This window comes from Cygnus olor, chromosome 3 (assembly GCF_009769625.2).
Source record: "Cygnus olor isolate bCygOlo1 chromosome 3, bCygOlo1.pri.v2, whole genome shotgun sequence".
Taxonomy (NCBI): domain Eukaryota; kingdom Metazoa; phylum Chordata; class Aves; order Anseriformes; family Anatidae; genus Cygnus; species Cygnus olor.
In genome coordinates this window covers 76,467,614-76,478,509 of record NC_049171.1, presented here as the reverse complement: position 1 = coordinate 76,478,509, position 10,896 = coordinate 76,467,614, and positions in this window count along the sequence as shown.

The window sequence follows — 10,896 nt, the reverse complement described above, 5'->3', positions numbered from 1 at the left end:
TTGTTCTGCTGCACTGCACACATTCAGTGTAGATCCTCATTCTGTCAGCTTTCTCCCAGTTTTCACTGGCAATCACGTTTTGTTAGTTTCATAATATTAATTTTACCTGTATGTGTTCTTCCACATTGGAAAAAGATTATCTAGACTAAGTGGGGAAAAAATAAAAATAAAATAAAAATAAATAAATAAAAAAAACTTTTAGAGGTGCAAGTAGCAATTTGTCTTTACAACAACCAAGCTAAAGGTAGAATTTTCTCTGAGCTCCCTGGTCTTCCTTTCAAAATGCATATTTTCACCAATGCATATTTCCATTGCAGTTTCTTCTGACCATGCTAGGCTTTGCTGTATGGTTCACTTTTGATTGCTCTCTTTCTGGTTTCACAACTCTCGCGCTCGGCGGTTTCAACAGGAGTTTTGAGGTGTGGCCCTCCAGACATCAAAAGGACTGAGTGTCCAGCTAGTCACACCGCTCCCCTTTGCAGCTGATAATCTGAGATGATAATCTGAATCCCTGGTGAGTGAACTGAAGCTGGGCCTCCCCATACCTGGGGACTATCCTAGCCATTGACTCCTCTTCCAACAATGTTTTATATTCAAAATGTCCATGGCTACACTGCAATCTCCTATGTGGCTCTCTGGATTTGCTTCCGCCATTGTGCATTGGATGTGCATTAGCTCTGGGGAGTCAGGTTGTCAGGTTTTAGGCTGCTTGGCCAGTGTATCATTTTCCCTATAATGGGAGAGCTACCTCGGTGATCAGACCAGGCAAAGAGGGCAGCTTTTCTGCACAGGGAAAGGTGCACAACCTGAGGTGCTCAAGGAAGCACTGTGAAGAAAATGCAGCCATCTGTAGCCTTTAGGCACATCAGGAGGTTAGAGAGGGTGTTGAGGGTGTTTGGTATCCTTATCTCGGAGTTAGGAATTTCAATGATAATTTGTATGCTTACATGCTTTTTTTTTTTTTTTTTTTTTAATCTTATCCTTGAACACATAACAAAGGCCTGAGATTCACATATTTTTTTTCCTAGTTTCATAATAATTCCAAACACTTCTCTGTTCCTTTGTTCTGTGAATCCCTTCCCAAAAAATATTTATTTTGGCTGACGGTGAAATTAAGCAGCGTAGCAGACATCTGTCATGGATTAGTAAATTGAAAAATTACAAGAAACAAATTTGGTTATCTGTGACTGGTACCATTTGAAATGCTTTTTCACTTCCCTTGTGATACTAGTTGCCTTGTACCTCTAGCTTTCCAAGTATGTATCAACTACCAAAACCCTTCATATTTCTTTGTTGTTTTCCAAAATAATAATCACCACAAGTCTCACACACACACAAGTTAAATCTATTAGTCAGTTATTGCAGAGGCAAACTCCTTCCCTTCTAACCAAAAAATATTTGTGAATGATCATCCATTTATCTCATCAAATGACAACCCTTGAAGAGATCAGAGCAACTTGTGCTGCGCATCAGTAGAAATATAGAATGAAAGCATCCACTCCACAGTACTTGTTTGTTCTGCTTTAACCTGGCAGGCAGCTAAGAACCACACAGCTGTTCACTCACTCACCACACAGTGGGATGGGGGAGAGAATTTGCAAAAAGAAAGTAATACACATGGGTTGAGGTGAAGACAGTTTAATAGGAGAGAAAATGGAGGGAAAAAAAAAAAAAGAATACATAAAACAAATGCACAATGCAATTGCTCACCATCAGCCAACCGACGCTCTGCCAGTCCCTGAGCAATGGTATCCCCCTGGCGAACTCCCTCCATTTTTATTGCTGAGCATGATGCCATATGATATGGGATATATCCCTTTGGTCAATTTGGGTGAGTTGGCCTGGCTGTGTCTCATCCCAGGTCCTTGTGCACACCCAACCTCGCTGGCAGGGCAGTATAAGATAAAAAGTCCTTGACTCTGTGTATACACTGCTCGGCAACAACTAAAATGTCGGTGTGTTATCAACATTATTTTCCTCCTAAATCCAAAACATGGCACCATACCAGCCACTATGAAGAAAATTAACTCTATGGACCTCAGGGAGAATATTTACATTCTTAAAGACATGCAAACTTGCACTGAAGTCTGAATTGCTCTGACAGAATGTAGGAACAACACTGACAAGCCCTTGTTTGCCCCTTTTTAGTCCCTGTGCTGTTCTTGAGAGAAAAACTGTATTTCAAATTGCTGCTTTACATCCCTTTATTCCTCTCTGGCTCCTCTTCATTTCTGTTTCTTAGTTTCTGGGGGGAAAAATATCTTTAAAAGTACTTTCATACCACCATTTATAGCAATTCTATGGGTTACTACTGGAAAATTGGTTCACTACTCTTATAGACCTATAAAAACTTTAAGTAATCTTTCCCAGAGTGATAAAACATATATTTGTCAGTAAAATAGGCAAATATAATTTGGAACACATATAGAGATCAGATCTGTTGAGTAGGAAGCTACTCCACTGACTTTAACTATGATTTAAGATCCTTGAAAAAAGGAAAAGCAGAAGATGAGGGACAATATTTAACTATGATTCAACTGCAAGGCAGAAAAGAAGGAGAGAGACAGCACAAAGTGCAGATCATATGAGATGACTGTACTCAGGGCAGATGCAGGTAAGAGAAAGGAAGTTTCAAAGTGAAAAACAAACAAACAAACAAACAAAAAACAAAACAAAACAAAACAAAACAACAAAAAAACAGACCATCATGGAAAACTTGAGGCAGCTTATGACTGATATTGTTTTGAAATCTACAAAAACCTCTCCTGACTTGTGTGCTTTGAGTTTGCTTCACAGTAGAGATAGCAAAAAAAGTGTGAGTGGAAGTGCTTTAACAACCTTGAAAAGTTTTTAAAAACTTGAGTTTTGATAAAGAAAAGGCTTTTGTATGCTAGATGTCTTGGAACGTTATATGGATACAGTTTTTATGTACATACTACCACAACTCTAACCTGATGCCTTATATAATTGACAGAAATTCTGGATGGGATTACTTATCTGGCCCAAACTATTTGTATAGGATCCTCATACTGCCAGTGCAACAGACATATATCTCTAGAAGATAATTCAACCTGTTCTAAGTTCACCTGTAAGTGAAGCCAGTTGTCTTTACGAGGTGCCACTGTTTTTTTCCTGCATATTGGCAGAGTCCAGTCTTTCACTTTAAGACAGTTAAGTCAGCAGGTAAGTCCCACTCCCTCAATCTATATTAACAGAGCTTGTAACACTCGTCTCAAGTGAAAGGTTTGTGTGGTTGACAGTATCGGTTAAAGATTTGTTACAATCACATAGAAATTACAATGCTTTTAATTTTTCTTTTGTGGATAGTTTAGTAACAACAATAAAAAGCAATGTTGGGAAATTACTCAGCAAGCCACAAACGTCATTAGAAAGAGCTTGCACAAGAACATCAGAGCAGTAACAAGCAGGCTAAGAATTCAGTTTTACAAGTTCTCGTTCATATATATTTTCTGTGAGAGACTTGCTGTAAGGAAATAGTTACCTCTTTTTTTTCTTGATAAACTCTAAACCACAGCTGTTTGTTAGGTGATATATGACACATTATACCTGTAACATTGATGTGTGAGGAAGGGCATAATCCCTTTCTTGTTTCTCTCTGCTTTCTGCTTCGTGTGTGTGTAGGGGGGAGGGAGTGTTTTTTTTTTTTGTTGTTGTTGTTGTTTTTCTTTCTTACTATAAAAGAACAGTTCCACAACATTGCTTATTAAGTTGAATATATAAACTGTGGTAAGAGCATTGACGTCAGCCTTATTGTTCCATTTATCACTTGCAATTGCTCTGTTAATGCTGGTTGTTCATTCTGTGGAATTTTCATAGTTTAGGCAATGAAAATTGATGAATCAGTCTCACTTTTATTCCTCGTAGATCTGTCACCATTTTACTAGTCCATAGCATCCAAGAACATGTCAGTGTTCTTCTCAGTCTGTTCATCTCAGCTTCTACTGTGCCAATACAAGTATGCTGGTAGATGGGTTGAAATCCTGGGCATTTGTTGCATGTATTTACTGAAGCTTCAATATTCCTTTGCCTGGAACACTGTGGCAGCTCTTACTTAAGAGGCAGATTTCTACACTTAAAGAGGGACACTCATTCAAAAGTTAAGTGACAAAACGTAAGAGATCTGCCCCACAGTGGAATCCATAGCCTTCTTTTAGATCCTGAAGTGCCTTGTTCCCCTGCTCTGAGAGCCATATATATGTTCATGTCGTCCAATAATTGGCTTCTCAAATGACTAATAAACAATTATTGCAATAAGAACCAGATCACAGGTCCTTTTCCAATGATCAGTTTCCCATTCACCTGGCTGCAAAATCATGTCCCTTTTATATGCTTTGGTTTTGGCATGAAGATTCAAATTATTTTCTGCATGGGAGATCAGGTTCTATAGGAAATGGTGGAATGATGATGGGAAATGGAGGATTCAATTTCCCTTCCCTTGACAGCACACTGTACTCCACCTCTTGCACACCTACTGTCCTAGATCAGTGGTTAGGATGCTGCTCACTGCAAGACTTAAGCCTTTATAGAAAGAGGCTAAAATCAGATGCTCCACATACTGTTTTTTTGTTGTTGTTGTTGTTGTTTTTTTTTTTAATACACAGGTCATTATATAAAATATTTTTTCCCACCAGCTTAATTTTAAAAGAAAGTAGCAGCCATTGTTACATTTTTAAGGACCCTCTTGTTTTGTGTTATGTGCGTGAAGTATACTCCTGATATTTAATGAGATTTGTGACAACAATTCTACTTTCTTAAATCCTTAATCCACGTGATTGTTGTAGGGCTCTCAGGATTCAGCATTTTATTGTAGTTTTCTAACAGACTTCTCAAAAATCAATGAGATATTAAAAAATCTAAAATGCATTATTTTAGTAGCTTTATGTCTTTTAAGTCATTCTCTTCATTATAGCTAGGATGAAGAGAGAGGACTGTCACTGTCCTTTTCACAGAATCAAATAATGGTTGAGGCTGGGAGGGACCTCTGGATGTCATCTAGTCCAATCTCTCTGTTCAAGCTGGGACATCTAGAGCAGGTTGCCAAGGACCATTTCCAGACAGCTTTTGAAGATCTCCAGGAAAAGGAGTCTCCGCAAGCTCACTGGACAATACAGAAGTGTTTCCTGATGTTTAGATGGAACTTCTTGTGCTCCAGTTTAGGCCCATTGCCTCTTGGCCTGGCAGTGGGCACCACTGAAAAGAGCATGGCCCCATCTTCTTTGCACCCTCCCTTCAAGTATTTATACATCTTGATAAGATTACCCTTGAGGCCGCTCTTTTCCAGGTTGAATAGTCCTAACTCTCCTCATAGTAGAAGTGCTCCCATCCCTTGTTCATCTTGGTAGCCCTCTGTTGGACTCTTTCCAGTATGTCCATGTCTCTCTTGTACTGGGGGACCTGTAATTGGCCACAGTACTCCAGGTACAGCCTCACCAATACTAACTAGAAGGGAAGGATCGCCTCTCTCAACCTGCTGGCGATACTTTACCTAAGGCAGCCAGGAATACTGCTAGCCTGGTGAGTGGCACAGGAATGTTGCTGACTCAAGTTCTGCTTGGTGTCTCCCAGGCATCCTAGGCCCTTTTCTGAAGAGCTGGGTGTCCCCCACAGTGTATGGGTGCATGGGGCTGTTCCTTCCCAAGTGCAGGACTCTGCACTTCTCCTTGTTGAAGCTCATAAGATTCTTGTCAGCCCACCCCTCCAGACTGTCAAGGTCCGTCTGGATGGCTGGATGGCCTCTGGTGAGTCTGCCACTACCCTCAGTTTCATGTCATCTGTGAATTTCCAGGTGGTGCACTCTACTCCATCATTCTGATCATTAATGCAGATGTTAAATAAGACTGGACCCAGTACTGATGCTGGGGTGCTCTGCTCATTACTGGCCTCCAACTATATTTTGCACCACTGACCACTAATCTCTGGGTCCAGCCATTCAGCCAATTTTTGATCCACCTCACTATCTGCTTATTTGCCCATAAATGAACAGCTTCTCTATGCGATTCTTATGGCAGACAGCATCAAATGCCTTACTAACAATGTCCACTGCTCCCCCCTCAACCATTAGGTGATTTCATTATGGAACCTTATCAGGTTGGTCAGGCATGATGTTCCCTTGGTGAATCATTATCTACTCACGATGATTTTCTTCTTCTTCATGTGCCTAGAAATGGTTTCCAGGATTAGTTTTAATATTTGGGTTTCATGGTTCTTCAGATCATTTTGCTGTTATCACTCACTCTTGCAAACATCAGGGAGTGAAAAACAGGGAGTGAATTTGTTTCTCTGGAGCAGCATTTAAAGCTGTCAAGGGGCAATAGGAGTTCTGGTAATTTACATCTGAACAGGGAAGAGACTTTCCAATTAATCTACAGATTTTTGTTCCTTCTCCCCCACTGTTAGAAGATTTCAAGACAGTTTATCTGAATCTGTAGCTCCCTTTTTATCTAACAATAGATTATAAACAGAACTATTGCTTGGAATGTTTTAGAAGAATCATGCAAGGACCACAAGTTGCTCAAAAGTCTGCAATTCAAGTAATCTGAGGACGCTGAAAAAAGTTTCCAGAGATGTGTGGTTAATATTCATCATTATGAGCATTTTTTCCAACATGACTAAAAAGTTTTTAGGCCAGTCTCGCATTCCTGCTCACCTAATCCAAACGATGACACTGTGCAATCAGTCATCATGAACGGAGTGTGCTTTGTAAGCAGTCAACACTTCTCATTTTCTGAGCCCAGTCCAGGTCCACTCGTCACTTATCTCCTGAGAAACATGGCATTCCCCTTCTTGATTTCTGCTGTCTGTCACTGCTTTGTAAATCACAACTTGAAAGTACTCTCTGATAAGTACAGAATAATCTCTGTCACTGTCAAGAGTTTCACTTGTGGTCATTTTTGTTTCTGTTTCTTTCCTTAAAGATATCTCTATATAAAGAAGAATAAATAATGATATTTTTTCCTTTGGGAGAACGGGGCCTGTATGTGTTATTTAATACTGACTGGCAGAATTATAATGGATACCAAGTGAAAAATAGTCTGAAATTGCCAGTAAGGGACTAGGCAACACCCAGAGACAAAGCAGAAGCACAACTGAGCAAGAAAAAACAACCAGGGCCCTGCCAGCACCAGGGGCTCCCCAGGGACTGGTGACTGGTGGGGGATCCGCATGGGGCCCTCCCAGTGCAGCGCCTGGCAGACAGGCCCTGTCCCACCACGCCACCAGGAGCAGGCGGCCAGGGGCACCAGGGCAGTCCCAGCCCCAGGCATTGAGCACCTCCTTGGGGAGAAGGCCAGGCCAAGGCCAGGCCTGGATATGGGCCTGTGGGTGGGGGCCCGGATAAGCAGCAAATAGCAATGTCCCTATCAACAGGAACATATATGGTATTGTTGCTTGTACAATGCCATAGGTATGTGAGGCATTTTATAGGCAAAGAGTGAGATAAATTTAAGTACAATGTGCAAGGCAGGCGGTTTCACATAGCTGAGCACCATGGGCTGCGTTCCTCAAGCAGTGGTCTGTGGCCAAGCTCTATCAACACCACACCACAGTGGCCACCAAATAAGTTTGGAAAGGAGAAGGCCACTGGCCTCTTATAGTCAACACTCAGGAAGTTTCTGTGCTATTGTCTCATCTGAATCTGATACTGATTTGCTAACTGTCTTCCCAATCTTCATATGCTATCTGGAGAGCCAGTGTAGGCTGGCATGCAGAGAAACCTGGGTGCATTGCATCCAGAGGGACAGAAGAGGCTAGATGTAATGAGGCCATGGCTTCTGGCCCCTGTGCATGGCAGAACCTCACTACTGCTTGGGCCTTAGTTTCCTATTCCAGCCGTTGATAACTGCCTTGGAAGATTGGTGACCCATTCAAAAGAGGCTTTGGGTATTAATGGGAAAATGGCAATGTATGCAAAGTAGGAATAAGAGGGACTCCCTGTCAATGAAATCACATAAATATAAGGCAAAACCATCTTCCTTGCTTGTACATTATGGTTCCACTAATGGTATTGTTGTGTCCAGGGCCTAACATGAGAAAGGAAAAAAATGAAGGTATGCTTCTGATCTTACCAGCAACCGGGCTTAGAGGTCACAGCTCCTGCTCTAGTATGACATCTTCAAAAGCTGGGACATCCTATCACAAAAGAAGATGAAATCTGATCTCCCTCACTAACACCTAGTCTAGATTACTGGAGTCTTTGATTTGGTCAGAATTCAGCAACAGCAGTGACAGAATCACAGAATCACAGAATCATCTAGGTTGGAAGAGACCTCCAAGATCACCTAGCCCAACCTCTGACCTAACACTAACAAGTCCTCTGCTAAACCATATCACTAAGCTCTACGTCTAAACATCTTTTAAAGACCTCCAGGGATGGTGACTCAACCACTTCCCTGGGCAGCCCATTCCAATGCCTAACAACCCTTTTGGTAAAGAAGTTCTTCCTAACATCCAACCTAAACCTCCCCTGGCACAACTTTAGCCTATTCCCCCTCGTCCTGTCACCAGGCACATGGGAGAACAGACCAATCCCCACCTCGCTACAGCCTCCTTTAAGGTACCTGTAGAGTGCAATAAGGTCATCCCTGAGCCTCCTCTTTTCCAGGCTGAACAATCCCAGCTCCCTCAGCCGCTCCTCGTAAGACCTGTTCTCCAGACCCCTCACCAGCTTCTATCTGGCTAGCAAGGAGACATTTACTCCATGGGCAACAGTGACTACCAGTTTCTGCTAAGTTCGTATACAAAGACAGCCATCATTCAAGAGCTCTTTTCTATTGTCAAAATTTACTTTGCAAATGAGAAAGGCTGGAATTGCTAGACTGAAAAACAATTCAGCTTAACCTAATTCTTGGGGCAAGGTATATCTCTACCTAGCTAATTTTAATTCATAATTGTTTTCTCAACAAGTGTTGGCTTGAGAGGAACCATTACTGATCAGAGATCTTTATGGTGAAACTACTGAAATGGGTGTTATGTCCACCTCAGCTCAGTTCATCTGGAAAGAAAGAAAATCCTGCTGGTGAAGTAGATCACACAAGTAAAGATAAGTCGTAACAAAGATAGGTCTGTAATACAGACCACAGTATGACCTATCTTTCCTCAAAAGAACTACATTTCAGTACACTTCCCATGCAATTTTATACAAGTTTACACAAGCACTGATGCCCATGCCTATGGATCAGTGGTGTGCAATCTTGGAAAAAAAAAACAATAGGATGAATTTAGGGGGTACAGTGGAGGAACACTATAACTGTTTAGAAAAACTCTTTTTAATTATATAAGGAGAAGAACTGTGAGGGAGCAAAGATATGATTCATAGCTTTAAACTCAAATGCTCCTGGGAATGGATGTATTTGGCAAATACCTGATGTTCACATTGTTGAATGGATGTTGAAAAACTGGACAGGATAACATAGCAGGCTGCCCAAATGATTCAAAGATTTGAGAAAAAATCTAGAGGAAGCTTGAGAGGTATTTCGCAGTACCTGCAAAGGAAAAAAATACTGGGCACCTATGGATTCTTATAAAAAGCATAGCAAAATAAAAACCAAACAGATACCGCAGATAAATTCAAATCAGAAAGCAAGCATATATATATTATAGTGAAGATGATTCAATCAATGGAACAAAATCAAAAAAAAAAAAAAAAAGGAAAAATAAAAGTAGAAGATTATCCACTTGTCATGCCTGCATAATACTCTCTTCTACTACCCCAAATGAGGTTGTAGCGAGGTTGGGACTGGTCTCTTTTCCCAAGCAACAACAGGAGAAGAGGAAATGGCCTCAAGTTGCACCAGAGGAGGCTTAGGTTGGATATTAGGAAAAATTTCTTCACTGAAAGGTCTCTGAAGCATTGGAGCAGGCAGGCCGGGGAAGCAGTTGAGTCACCATCCCTGGAGGTATTTATAAGCTGTGTAGATGTGGTGCTTAGGGACATGGTTGATTGGTAAACTTGGTAGTGCAAGGTAAAGATCTTTTCCAACCTAAATGATTCTATGTTTCTATGTTTCTATCATATTGGAAAATATGATTTAACCAAAACCAAGTTATTGGGATCAAAGCAGGAATAATTTAATAGACTTTAATGCGCCATGATATATGGGAAATAATATGAGATGATTTGATGATGTGTGTTGACCAAACTGTCTACTAGTCCCTTAGCTGATCTTTTTTTGGGACCATCAGAGTAATATATGACTTTGAATGATGTGGTACATTTGTCATGATACTCCATAACCTGCAAAGAGGATTTGATTATTCTTTCTGAACTTTTATATTATCTGAATGAAAGCAAAATGTCTCTTCCTTCTACCAATCAACAAAAAACACATTTGGGAAAAAAGGAGAACTTAAATAACTTCAGGATCTTGAATTCTTGAATTAATTACAGTAGATTAATTCAACTGTATGTTTGTAAATTTAATGTTTTGGTGTACATGGAATTATTTACATCATAAAATAAACTAGAGTAATTAATGTGTTTTTTTTTTTTTTGTTTTTTGTTTTTTTTTTAGTCATAGGAAAATACTGTGTATTAGTAACTAAATACACATTTATAAAAATAAATGGCTTCTTAGCAACTATTTTGGAGCTCTGATTTAAGACATATATTGCACCTTTTTGAGAAGCAGCTTTCAGAGTGTCCCTTCCCCCTTCTTCTTGTCTTCTGATAACTGTATATATTTATATTTACCATGTGATTTGTTAGCTTGTTTTATAAATTCTGCAGAACTTAACCCAAAATGTTAGAGAATCTAAGTAAATTCTTTCCCTAGTGTAAACACACATATCTGTAAACAACAATGTAGAAATCAATTCCTTTTGTGATATTTCACTAAAGGTATTTAAATTTCATGCTACTATGTCCTTGACATTCTTTGA